General features: G+C 39.6%; 1 non-coding gene across 1 annotated transcript; it reads left to right on the forward strand.

Annotated features, from left to right (window-relative positions):
• Positions 1–9779: 9779 nt before the first annotated feature.
• On the forward strand, positions 9780–9883 carry LOC129073744 (U6 spliceosomal RNA). The gene has a single exon (XR_008529460.1). It is a non-coding gene; the product is annotated as a U6 spliceosomal RNA (small nuclear RNA).
• The last annotated feature ends 4743 nt before the right edge of the window (positions 9884–14626 follow it).

The raw sequence follows: 14626 nt of genomic DNA on the forward strand, positions 1-14626 counted from the left end.
TTGAAACCTGAAAGAACTATTGTGTTTGTGTATGTTTCTCAAATAGTGTCCAGGAAATAGCAGCTACATGGAGAGTTGATAATGTTATATTAATAAAAAGGCCCATGAACAGATACTCATGAAGATTGTGGGTTAAACAAAAATTGGAGGACTCTACAGAGCTTTTGATGTGCTGACATGCATAGCAACTTTCCAAATAACTGTATTAATGGTAATTTACAAGATTCAGAAGGTAATTCACCAATCATAGTACCTATACTTGATGGAGCACTAGAGATTCAACTTTAACAGGTAACGTAATTAGTATTTTGAGAATAGTAAATACATTGTTGGACGATGTTCTCTACTACCCAGCATTATTTTATCTTAGAAGGAAGCACGTTATGTTAAAAACTCCAGAATTTTTTATGTGGAGAATTTAGAAGTGGTCAGTGAAATAATAAATGAGATAAAGATAGGTAAAAATAAATTAAGGTATCTCTGTATAGAGCTGGGTACATAACTCTGGGGCCCAGTACAAAGTGAAATTCAGAGCCCCTTAGTCCAAAAAACAGAAAAAAAGTTTAGTTAAAAATACCAAAATATATAATGTGTTTCATTTTCTGTGCTTTTATTAAGAAATGTTGAAAAATTGTAACAGATTTGAATGAGTCAGTTCTACCATACTGATGTATCGGTCAGTCTGCATATTCAGCTTTCTTCTAAGCATTTACCTTTCATTTGTCCCCCAAATTTTACAGAACAACTGGTCTTGGGGAAAATTCATTCACCTAAGAAGTTATTAGTAGGTACACACTCTGTGCTAGGCCCTGCTAAAAGCTTTAGGTATATCGCAGCAAATAGAAATGGCAGAAATTTATTTTGTCTGCATATGTTCTAGTGCATGGATACAGTTTATCAATTTCTCTTGCCTCTTGTCCATTGCTTTTTCTCCTGTTTTCATAAATTCACTTTACCACTTCTCATTCCCTAGGCTCTGTGCACGATACCGTCGAGTGATGCTATTAATAGTCTTTCACTTCTTGTCCTAGTATTGGTCAACTCCAGATCTTTTCATGGCAAATCCTTCATTTGAGTCTCTCCTTCTACTTCCCTGGTTTCTTTTTTTTTCCACCAGTCTTTACCTGTTTCAGCTGGACTCTGACTTCCACCCCAACTCTTTTGACTTTCAGAACATTGGGCCCCTCCACATATCCTGTATCCTGACTCCGAGGGGCCTCTTTCTTTCCTGGTTATGCTCAGCTCTCCACACTCTCATCAGTCCTTTCGCCTGTTGGATGTTTGTTTCTGGGATGTGATCGCACTAACATCTTTGCTTTTCAGCATGTAATGTGTTATATGTGTGGTTGTGTGCATATAGCCAAAAAAGACAGTAAAAGTCTTTGTGGTTGTGCAGGGTTTCTTAGTAGGAAAACTTATTTTAACTCGGAGCTTCCTTTTCCTCTCGCATTTTTATGAGAGACTTTGATTTCCTTTCTGGGGAGGGTTTCATGTGGTGAATAATGTAATCATAATCCCCAGTGATGTTCCAAAGAGGCAGTTACTTGTTTTCTATTAGAGTTTAAAGTAATTCCTTCTTTTCTTTCTTTGCTTTCTGCGGTGGCCAGGCAGGGCAAGGCCTGGCAGATGAAGTCTTGGAAGTCTGAAACAGACCCCTCATGGATGGTCAGCAGATGCCAAACTACACAGCTGGAGGTCCCAAGTGCTAGAAGTCATGAAGGGACTGGCCAGTTGTCGAGGCTCCACCTTTTGCCCTTTGATTTCTCTTTCCACGCACTGGTCCCGTGGCATTTCCATAGAGACATCAGAAACTCCTGGCTGCAGTTGGTTCAGCTTGTGTTAGAGCCCCAGAGCAGTAGAAGCAAAGGAGAAGCTCTCCAAGTTTCTACTTTACTCTTGGTTTGCTTGGCATATAACTTGCTCTAGATGGGCAACTGGCTTTCTAAGGTTTGTCTTTTTTCTGTCGCTGCTGTCCCTTGCCCCGTGGCCCTCATCCAGTGGTTTTCCCTGTCGGCTCTGATGATGCCCCAACCTGGCCAGGAGTGTCCCACTGCTCCTGCACCTGCTGTGGACTCTGGTCACAGGCTGTTCCACCAGGATGGTGCACCTATACCATCTGGCTTTGATATTGCACTGAGAATGCAGTGTCGCCTCCCTCAGACTGCCCACTTCCCTCTGGGGCTTCTCCCCTTTGTGAGCTAGAAGGACCTTATGAAGGAGTCTGTGCTGTCTTGCTCACAATTCCTGGATGTTTGGACCCTCCAGAATGGTCAATATCCCTCCTCTAGGGCATAGATTTTCTCTCCTGTGTTCACCACCTGAGCAGAAAGTCAAGGCTGAGAAGCCGGTCCAAGAAAAATCCCTAAAAGGGATGTCAAAGAATGAGACAATCAGGTACAGAACAATGGGCAGAAGGTCCAGGATAGCCCCCATAGCAGTGGGGATCTACCTGGACATCCAGGACCCTGAAGACCAAGGGAGTTCTTGCTTCCCTCAAATGCAGTCCCAGGCCTCTGGACCTGAATTCAAGTACCGACAAGACAACTTGAGTGGGAACACCACATGTCTCACATGTGCTCCTCCTCTGAAGGCCAGGTGGTCACAAGTTCATGCTGCCCTTTGGGAGATGTTCTGCCTCCTCTGAAGGCTGAGTCAGAAGCAGCAGTGCTCTCTGACCCAACCCCATGCTGCTCCCTGCTGTCAGAAAGGTCCACGAAGGAAGTGCTGGGTGAGGACCATCCTATCCGCCCAACTTGCCAGGTTTACTAACTTTGTGTAAGGAGATGGGTGCTGAAAAGTCATCCAGGAGAAACTTTCCACTGGCCTCTGCCAGCAGGAAGCTCTGCAAAAGAAAAATGTCCATGCCACTTCTGTTACTGCTGATACCACTGCTTTGGGGATCAAAGCGAGCTGCTCCCACCTCCTAAGTTGCCTTGCCTTGCTGTTGGCAACAACCTGGGCACTTTGCAGAGTAAACAAGTCCTTGGAAGGCAAAACAGAAGTCATGGATGACTGCAGTGCCACTTAGCCCGTTCCTCCTCTCTCGTCTCCTGGTTCAGCCATTGCAGACCCCCTGCCCCTGGCCAGGGTATGTGCAGATTTGACCTCTCAGCTGACTTTGGATGATGACAATGACATTGAAATGGACACTACTCCCCCTTGCTATGCTGCCACAATCATATCTTCTCCAGACTGCAATGTAAGATTCATGCCAGTTTTCCAAATTTAATACAGTGCAGAGCACAGGTGCCCTGCAGCCCCTCCGCCAGCCCGCCTGCACTGAAGGGCTGCTGCCCTACCTCAAACCAACCCATTGGCCCCCAAACCACACCTCAGCCCTCTTAGAGACCCCGATGGTCAGCACAGGGGAATCCCTCTTCTCAGTGCTCCTGTTAGCACTGGACTACCCCTTCCGGTGTTGGAGTTGCCACCAAGACACCTAACACTGGGGGCAGTAGCTAACAGTTTCCTAGTACAACTCCAGACCCACTTGGGGTTATGGCACCTGCAGCTTCCATGGACGATGGGAGCTGTGAGGTCAGTATGTTCACTCCAGACCACTGCACTCATTCACAGGAATCCACAGTATCAACTTTAGAGAAGGACTATGAAAGGCACACGGCACTGCTTCTATGTCTCATTTTGGCTATATTACCGGAGATTGGCCTGGCCCAGCATGGCTGCTGCAGGAGGAAAAACATGCACCATCCCAGTGCTTGGATACACTGCTGGCTCCACCTTAAATCCAAACACCTGGAGCCCACCTTTCCATAACACAGGTTGTGTGGTAAACAATAGCGCCTCCAATCTTGGGAATGGATTGGAGGCGCTAGGGTTTACACTTGCTATCCGTGCACCTGCAGCCCATCTGGACATGGAAAATCTCCGACACTTTTAACAGCCACCACCATGGAGAATAAAGGTATGTCATGACAAAAATAAGTAAAAGCTTTTTACTTTGAAAATATTTTATTGTTTATAAAACATAATAGGTATTGTTAAAGTGCATGAGGAACAACATAATCTTAAAAACTATTGAAAAAATATTAGTGTCGTCTTATAACTTATTATAATAATTATACACAGAATGATATACTTTATTATATGTGATTATATAATAACAATACTCTGCAAATGTGATATCTTTATTCTTTTAACCTGATTTTTGAAACTTTATTTGTTAGTTTATCAAACGTACATCTTAGCAACTTCATTTTTAATCTATATAAATGAAAGTAATATCAGTTGCAAAATTTATAAAATAAATTTTGATAATTTTTATTTTTGAGAGGGGTCTTTTAGCTTGTGGCAACTGTTAGTGGAACTATAATAACTTTGCAGTAATTATTTCAAAATAAAAATTTTAGTATATCCAGAGATCATGATTCCTGAGGAACAATTAAAAAATAGTTAACTAAGAAATCAATTTCTTATAAGTTTGTATTTAAGTTTAAGTGCAAATATGTACAATGGAATTTTAATATATCTTTGACAGTTCCTGTAACTGGTCAAAGTTGTACCCCAAAAAAATGATTTAATGATTTTTTTATAATTCAAAATGTGTTTATACTTTTACCTACTGACTTCAATTACAAGATAAATTAATTAAAAATCTTCTTTGTAAATACTTGTTTTATTCAAAGCTTCATATAAAAAGTGTTATTTTTCATCAAGCGTGATAATTTTTAAGTTCAATTTTTATTTCTATGCCTACGGATATTTGCTTTCCAATGCTGCAGGAGTTTTCAAAACCATAGCCTAATCCTTTTGAAGAATTTGCAATGTTCATGTGTACACTTTTAATTGGTTATAATTTACTGACATAGTTTGCAACCTGAGCAGTGGCAGTTCTTGCATCAGCATCCAGGCTGGAGAGTTAATATTTGTGCAGACGTGGCAGAGACTGGCTGTGGGAATGCACAAGCAAGCTGGCGTCCATGAATGCTGCTACTGATGCTGCTACACCTGCTGTCCCTGTTATTGTCACTGCCAATATGGCTCTGGGGCCTAGTTTCAGCCACCCCTTTGGGCTCTGGGGTGCCACAGACTGGCCTGGATATGCACGCCAATTGTCTAGGTAGCCTTTTTGGTGTGTTTGCAGCCTGCCATGCTCTCTGGCCTGAGCCTGTGGGCGCACTCAGCATATCTCTTCTGTTCATGTGGTTGCTCCATTGACTCATTGGATTTTACTTACAATACACAAGTGCAAAGTTGAAATTTATGACGAATGTCAAGACAGCAATTGCAGAGCGTTAAACCAATACAGGACCCTTGAACATAGTTTACATGTTCTGATGCTAGCTCTGTCTCTATGTATGGATTTTGTTTCTCCATATTATTTTATGTCCCAGTGTACTGAAGTCTTTCAACTTTAATCTGAATCCTCTGAGTCTGCCTAGACCTAAGAGATGAAGTTGAAAGACTACACTATATATTTCAAATTTCTCTGAATAAAGCACTTAAGTACTATTTTTCACTGTTCTGCTGGACATCATTCTAACCTTCCTTTAATAGTTAACTTGGGTGTCATTTGTATACAATGAAGATAAAAATATCATTGATAATGTGAAAACCATGCCTGTTGATTCATAAATAGTGACATCTTCAGGGACTTATAGTTAGTGGGTGTTTGTGACAATTGTCATTTCTGAGATTTTGAAGACCAAATCTTTTGAAATTAATTTTAAAATTTCTAATAATTATAGCATTAAACAGGTTATTTATTTTGTTTATTGACTTGAGAGAAGGAGAGAGAGAGAGAGAGGCACCAATTTTCTATCCCACTTGTTTATACATTTGGTGGTTTACTCTTGTATGTGCCCTGACTGAAAATCAAACCCCCAGCGTTGGTGAATCAAAACGACTCTAACCAACTGAGCCACCTCGTTAGGACACAAGCCATTTCTTTTAAGACAGTGAATACAATTTTTTAGAAATATGAATTAAGTTCTAAATCACAGAGACATGTTTTTGACAGAATCTACTTCTACTTTATGACCCTACTCTTTAGACACAGGTATCTATATATTAGTATTAATTTCTGTAGGAATTGATAAATTTCAGTAAATATTGTATCTCATTGCAATAAGATTTCAAATTTAAATTACATATATAATAAATTAATAAAATACACTAGTGTATTATGTATAATTTAATAACAGATGGAAGCTTGTGTTAGGTTAGAATATTTGGGGAGGATTGGCTACGGACATACATTTTTCAATTAAATTTATCAAAATTGATTAGGTATCATTGTTCAAGTATATGTTCAAGTATATGAAAGTCAAATGAGACATGGTTTCTGTTTTAAAGGAAGATAAAACCCAGGGTGGGTGGGGGCACTTGATTAAAAACAATCCACATTTATTATAAAGAAGTGAGCATTTGCTGAAACCCAGCAAAACTTCACAATCAAGAACCTATAATATAATTTTTCTTTGATTTACTGTTCTACTTACTAATATACTCTAAGTTGACTAAAGCATTTTGTAGGTGTTTCATGAATGCTAACTATGATTATGTACAAAGACTTTTGCACAAGTTATCTCATTAAGAATCAGGACAATTCAATGAAATTTACATCATTGTCTTTTCCATTTTATAGATGTGGAGACTATATCATTGAGAGATTTCAAAAACATCCACAGCAAGTAAGTTGCATAATTGAGAAATGAATTTATTTTTTAATTATATTTTATTGATTATGCTATTACAGTTGTCCTGATTTTACTCCCTTGGCCCCCCTCTACCCAGAACCCCCTACTCCATCAGACCATTCCTCACACCATTGTTCATGTCCATGGGTCATGCATATAAATTCTTTGGATAGTCCGTTCCTATACTGTACTTTATATCCCCATGGCTATTCTCTGTCTACTGACTTGTACATCTTAATCCCTGCACCTCTTCACCCATTCCCTGACAACCCCCTCCCATGAGGCTACCATCAAAACAAACTCCGTATCCATGATTTTCTCTCTCTGTTCTTTTTGTCTGCTTAGTTTGTTTTTTAGATTCAATTGTTGATAGATATGTATTTGTTGCCATTTTGTTGTTCATAGTTTTGATCTTCTTTTTCTTAGATAAGTCCCTTTAACATTTCATATAATAATGGTTTAGTGATGATGAACTCCATCAGTTTTTTTCTTGTCTGTGAAGCTCTTTATCTGCCCTTTAATTCTAAATATCTTTGCTGGGTAGAACAATCTTGGCTGTAGGTCCCTGCTTTTCATAACTTTGAATATTTCCTGCTAATCCCTTCTGGCCTGCAAGGTTTCTTGAAAAGTCAGCTGACAGTCTTATGAGAACTCCCCTGTAGGAAACTAATTTGTTTTCTCTTGCTGCTTTTAATATTCTCTCTTTATCTTTAACCTCTGTTATTTTAATTATGATGTATCTTAAAGTGGGCCTCTCTGCAACCATGTTGTTTGGAATCATCTGTGTTTCCTGGACTTGCATGTCTATTTCCTTCACCAAATTAAGGAAGTTTGTGTTCATTATTTTCCAAATAGATTTTCAATTTCTTGCTTTTTCTCTTGTCCTTTTGGCACTCCTATGATGTGAATGTTGGAACACTTGAAGTTGTACCACAAGCTGCTTATACTATCCTCATTTTTTGGACTCTTTTTTCTTCTTGTTGTTCTAATTGGTTGTTTTTTGCTTCCTTACCTTCCAAATCATTGATTTGATAGCTTCATCCACTCTACTGTTATTTCCCTGTGCACTGTTCTTTATTTAAATTAGTATATATTTCACTTCTGACTGGATCTGTTTTATGCTGTTGAGGTCTTCACTAAGTTCCTTGAGCATCCTTATAACCAGTGTTTTGAACTCTGCATCTGATAGATTGCTTATCTCCATGTCCTATAAGAACAAAGATAAGGAACTTTTGATCAAGATGGTGGATTAGGTAAACAGGCTTGCTTCCTTGAACAACCACCTCAAAATTAAAACTAAAGTATAGAGCAACCATCACTCAGAACCATTAGAAACTGAGTTGACTCGGACGAAACCAAAGTGGGGAAGGACTGGGGGAGGGAGAGAGGGGAGGGGGCAGGGGAAAGTGGTGGGGGGAAGGCAGAGACAAATGTATTTGGGAAAATAAATTAATTAATTAAAATTTAAAAAGAAAAGGAACTGAGTTGAATGAGAGACTGACAACTACAGAAACTAAATACTACATCTACAACTAAATAAATACTACTACAACTAAATAAACCACATCCCTCCAGACTGGTAGGAGGAGTGGAGACGCAGAATGGGTTGATCCCACATACATGTGTGATGGATAAAAATTTGGGAACAATTTCTCAGGAGCAAGGAGTTGCAGCCCCATACCAGACACCCAGCCCAGGGGTCCAGTGACAGGAACTTAAGTTCCCATAACTTCTGGCTGCAAAAATCTGAAGAAATTGAGTCAGTGGAAGAAAATTCTGGAGTTCCAAGCAGTTCCCCTCAAAGAAATCACATACGGATTCATCTACTCAGACTCACTCCCTCTAGCGCAGCACTGGGTTAGTAGCTTAAAAGGCACCAGTGGTGTACAGGGAGGAACTGAAGTACCTGGCATCAAGTGGGGAGCTGGGAGACAACTTTCTGTCAGACAGAAAAGTGGCAGGGGCCGTTGTCCCATTGCTGAGCCTTTCCCCCACAGAGTCACAGAGCCAGCAGGCAGGAACCATATCTGAAACTCCATCAATCTGGCTCATACTGCCTTGCCCTGGAGATACCCTGAGACTCCGTCCACCCAAATTATGGGCCCACCAAAACTGTTTACCGTCACTTTTCCATATGAATGGCTAGTCTTGGCTCATGCTTCACAACTTCCTATACCTTATTAAACAAGCAACAGCTGGTTTCAGTAAGCCGCCAGCCCCCGTACATCCTGCTAAGTGACCCAGGGCCAGCACTAGCAGCAGCCAGCCTAGATTCACTGTTTGTCTTTGCCTGGGAACCTCCAAGCCCAGGACCAGTAGCTTTATAGCTCATGCAGGGTGGCCTTGGGCAGAACTCAGGTGGAGGGTGAACTTGGCCCACAACCTGGGAAACCCCAGAGCCTGTGCACCCAGTGGACAGCTGCAGATCACATCAGAGCACCACCACCCTGCCCCTGCACATCTGATCCTCCATGGATGGTGGAGGTTGGTAGTCAGTGATCACAGCCAGTCTTGGCAGCTGACTGGTCTGGGTAAATGCCTCCCGTTGACCTGCCAACAGCAATCAAGGCTCAACTACAAGAGGAGAGTGCACTAAGCCCACATGAAGGACACACCTCGAATACCCAGCTTGAGTGAGAGAGGAGGCTGTGTCCCTGGACCCTGCAGAACACCTGCTACATTATACCATGCTACCACCAAATGGAGTCAAAGCAGTTCAACCTAAAAAATAGAAACAAACACAAGGATGTTGCCAAAATGAGGATACCAAAAAACACAGCCCAAATGAAAAAACAGATCAAAACTCCAGAAAAAGGAAAATGAAGTTAAAACCAATTTTACGACAAAGCTCCATTCACCATTCTGGGTTGTTCTTACAGTGTTTTCTTTGGCATATCACACTCTGAAGCTTCATTGTAGAACAGGTTTTCCCAGTTGTGCATGACAGTATTTTTCTAGGGAAGCATTCTAGGAAAAGAGGGTGAGAGCAACAAATAGGAGAATGGGAGGGGATTTGTGATGAAATGTATTTAGCTGAATTCTCCTTCTGCCATTGGAAATTCATAAAATATATTAGCATGTTTAATGACCTAATACACCTTACAATATAGATATAAACCAGTTGTGTTTGTTCACTTAGCACATATACCAAAAAATAGCAATGATACAGAATATCATAGTCCTTGTATAAGGATGATACCTATAAATTTGAATTACCCCATTTTTCTGTTTGCCTTAGCTATTTTAAGATATGTTGAAAATATATACATTTAATAAATTTTAACTGCAATTGTACTTCTCAAATTTATTTGATTGTGTATTTTTTTATTTTAAATTTATTTATTTTTTAAACATTTTTTAAAAATTTATAAATGTTTATTCTATTACAGTTGTCTCAATTTTTACCCCTTTACCTCCTCACTCCCACAGTCAATTCCCACACTGTTTTCCATGTCCATGGGTCATTCATACATGTTCTTTGTCTAGTCCCTACCCTTTCCTTCCACCATTGTCCTCTTTTCCCAACTCCTCTGGTCATTTTCAGTCTGTTCCATGTTTCCATGCCTGTGGTTTATTTTGTTAGTTAGTTTAGTTTGCTGAATAGAATCCACTTATAGATGAGATCATATGGTATTTGTCTTTCATCAACTGGCTTATTTCACTTAGCTTAATATTCTCCAGTTCCATCCATGTTGTCGCAAAAGGTAGGAGGTCCATCTCTCTCTCTCTCTTTCTTTTACTTGCTTTCTTAAATGCAGATTAATTTTATCTATTTTTTAAATTTCAAAGTTAATTATAAAATACTAAAAAATTTATAACTATTATAAAGTCTCAGGAATTAAACCAACATGACACCAGCACAGAATCAAGTAGATCAATGAAATACAATGAGCATTCTAGAGACAAATGTATATATCTGTCTAGCAATGTACTAGCTGATATTTCAAATCAATGGGTAAAATAACACTTATTCAAAAAATATGGTGCATGGACCACTATTACTTGAAATAAAACAAATATAGAGCCCTATTTCACACATTATACAAGAAATATTCAGGTGAGTTAAAAATCAATATGTAGAATCTAAGGAGTTTTAGAAGAAAATAGAACTAATATTTTTCATGACCTGAGGTAAAATATTCGAACTCAGAAGCTATAATGTAAATATGGACAATATGACTATATTAAACATTAACTATATAGTAATATACATATAAAAAAGTTATAGGACAAGGAATAGAATAGAAAAGTATTCACAGCACATCTAAAACATGGTTAACAGGTTTTTTTTTGTTTTTGTTTTTGTGGTTTTTTTTAGGGAAAAAAATCTACAAATCTTTAATCAGTAAATGGATAAAGAATACCAAAATGTCATTTAAACATTTTTAAAAAAAAATACTAGAAATAGGTAAGAAATATACAAAAATGACAAATTTTTGTACAAAAAAGAGACAAATGTATTTAAAAAGTAAATAAATTAATTAAAAGACGTTTTAACATAAAAAAAAGAGAAATATACAAAAATGGGTTCATTTTCAAAAAATAGTAAAGGAACAATTGAAATAACAACATTGTCACAATCAGATTAATGAATATCAAAAATATTGGTAAGATCAAGTATTGGCAACTGTGAAACAAACTAGGTATTCATAGAAACTTTTTCTCCATCTTAAAGCAGTCCCTTTAGCATATTTTGCAGTGCTGGTTTGGTAGAGGTGTATTCTTTTAACCTTCTTTTGTCTGGGAAACTCCTTATTTAGCCTTCCATTTTAATTGAGAGCCTTGCTGGGTAGAGCAGTCTTGGCTGCAGATCTTTGCTTTTCAATACTTGGAATATTTCTTGCCACGCACTTCTGGCTTGCAGTGTTTCTGTTGAGAAATCAGATGCTAAGCATGTCGGGTCTCCCTTATATGCTACTACCTCTATCTCTTGCTTGCTTTAGGATTATCTCTTTGTTTTTGATATTTGCCATTTTAATGATGATGTGTCTTGGAGTGAACCTCATTGGGTTCCTCTTGAATGGGACCCTCTGTGCTTCCTGGACTTGTGTGACTTTTTCTTCCTTCCAATTAGGGAAATTTTCCATCATTACTTTTTCAAACAGGTTCTGTATCCTTTCCTCCTCCTCTTCTCCTTCTGGTATCCTATTATAAGGATATTATTACGTTTCAGGTTGTCCTGAATTTCCCTCAATGCCTCTTCATTCTTTTTGAGTCTTTTTTCATTTTCTTGCTCTTTCTGGGAGCTTTTTTCTACATTGTCCTCCAGCTTGCTGAGTTGGTCCTCAGCTTCATCTAATCTGCTTTTGATTCCTTCTACTGTGTTCTTCAATTCATAAACGGTATTTTTCATTTTCTCTTATTAATTTCTATGTCCTTTTTCATGCTGATATAGTTTTCAGTAAATTACTCATAGTTTCCCTGTAGCTTTTTGTAATTTTCTCTAAGCTCACTGAGCTCATTGAGCTTCCTTAGAACCATTGTTTGGAACTCAATATCTGAAAATTTACTTGCCTCTATTTCATTTATTTCTCTTTCTGGGAATCTTCCTTTCCCTTTGAGTGGGGTGAATTTCTTTTTCTTCCTATCATTTGTGAGACTCTTCGCTTTTGCCTCTGCTTCTTAAGTTGATCTGTCTTGATTTCCTGACTTCGTGGTGTGAACTTCTGTGTTTGGAGACCACTGTTTTTACTTTCTGGATCTGCCTCTGATGATGTCAGATGTCCCTGTCTCACCTTAGGCAGTTTGTTCAAGACTTCCAGTAATCTACTGTTTGTGGCTGTCTCCTTCAGCTGTTAATCTCTTCACTCTGCACTCAGCAGCCCTCCTTAGACAGCTAGGGGCAGGGCGGAGTCCCTCCTGGGGATGGGGTTATTGGGTCCTCTCACGCTGCTGCTGTAAGGGGGAAGAGTCCACACTGGGATCCCGCTGGCTACTCTCTCCATTCTCTCCCCAAAGCCTCCATCCCCAGTTTCTCCTCAAGTGTTACTAGACCTCTCTGTGCCCCCCTTAACCAGGGATCTACTGTCTGTGGCTGCCACTTTGCATTGGGCAGGTTGCTTAGACAGCACAGGGTAGGGTTGAATCCCACCTGGGGGCGGGGTTATTGGGTCCTTTGACGCTTGTGCCACTGGGAGGGAATGATCCCTGACTGACCAGGATGGATGCTGCCACATGGGGGATGAGCCAGCACCAAGATCCCACCAGCTATTCTCTCAGTTCTCTCCCCAAAGCCTCCTTCCCCAGTCTCTCTTCAGGTGTTAGCCCACTCTACCCCTGCCTTTGCCAGAGACCAGGGTAGAGGCTGCAAATAAAAATTTATGCATTGGCGTTTAAACAGTTCTTTGTGTCTCCAGCTTCCCGTCTCTGGCAGAAGGCAACTCTGCCACTTTTCGCAGCTGGCTGTTTTCTGTGTACTTTTTGGGCTCTGGTGCTATAGGTTGGAGATCCCTGCTTTTGGTTTCCACCCCACTCTTCTCAGGGGGATCCAACTGTCCATTTCAATATCCTTCTGGTGCTGCTGCCAGTGGGTGCCCCGCCCACCTTGTCAGGTCTGTACCTGACTCCTTACCAGTTAGATTGCGCTAAAGCTGATTATTCTGTCTGTCAGAGGTTACAAGGCTCCTCTCTTGCTATTGATCAGTTGTTTGTTCCAGGTGATTTCTTCCCAATTTACTTGTAATTCCAGGATGGTCCTGGAAGAAGGTGAGTGTGACTTCCACTCACTCCTCCGTCATCTTGATTCTCTCTGATTATGTATTCTTTATTTCCCTATTACAAATTACCGTATTGTGAAAATATTGTTTCATCAAACTAATTTTGGGGAAAATCATGTAGAGATAGAGTTTCAGAGAGAACGTTTATAAGGTCTATCTGAAAAAATCCAGCTGTTGTTGAAATAACAAGAGCAGTTTGCACAGCATCAGTATAAGCTGGTAGCCAAGACGAGTGGACTGGAATGCTCATGGGTGAACAAGGATGACCTCACTGTACTAGTCAGTGGGGGCAGTAGATGTTGTTGAGAGAGCATGTGTACTGTGTAGTCATCACATTCAAAATAACTGAGTCAGAATACAGCAATGGATCTCCATCAAATTTTGTGTTAAGCTTGGACATTCCTGCACAGACACTATTCAGATAATTCAGAAGGCCACAGCTATGGGCAACTGGTGACTTGCAGCTTCATCATGACAGTGTGCCTGCTCATGCATCATGCCTCATGCAGAGCTTTTTGGTGAAACATAAAGTACCCAGGTGACTCAGTGCCCCTTCATCCCAGATTTGGTGCCCTGCAACTTCTGGCTTTTCCCAAAACTAAAATCACCTTTGAAAAGGAAGAGATTTCAGACAGTCAAGGAGATTCAGGAAAATACAACAGGGTAGCTAATGGCTATTGGGAGAACTGTGTGAGGTTCCAAAGTACCTACGTTGAAGGGGACTGAGATGTCATTGTCCTGTGTACAATGTTCTTTGTATCTTGTATCTTCTCCAATGCATGTTTCTATTTTTTATACTACATGTATGGATATTTTCTGGACTCTGTGTGTGTGTGTGTGTGTGTGTGAGTGTGTGTGAGCGTGTGTGTGTATGTGTATAGCTATTGAGAAACATTGAGCACAATATTATGGATAAGAGAGAGAATATATAAATAAGTGTGTCATAGGTGGAGCCCAGTTTGTTTGTTTCATTGTTAGTATTACTATGGAGGAAAATGTCTTGTAACTTACTAACTAATAATAAAAATTTGTATTTATATAAAAGAATACTCATGCAAATTTGGAAGGATATTATTTTTACTGAAGATTCCTTTTGTTAACTGACCTATTAAATTGTTGGAGTAATGATATAAATAGTAAAATGTGTGGTAAATGTTGTGCTGTGTATTGGAGATTTGACCAAAAGAAACAAGAAAGAGTTCAAATTTATGAAAGAAAGAAAGAAAGAAAGAAAGAAAGAAAGAAAGAAAGAAG

The sequence above is a fragment of the Pteronotus mesoamericanus genome, unplaced genomic scaffold, assembly GCF_021234165.1.
Source record: "Pteronotus mesoamericanus isolate MK-2021 breed Mesoamerican mustached bat unplaced genomic scaffold, CSHL_Meso_final contig_42, whole genome shotgun sequence".
Classification (NCBI taxonomy): domain Eukaryota; kingdom Metazoa; phylum Chordata; class Mammalia; order Chiroptera; family Mormoopidae; genus Pteronotus; species Pteronotus mesoamericanus.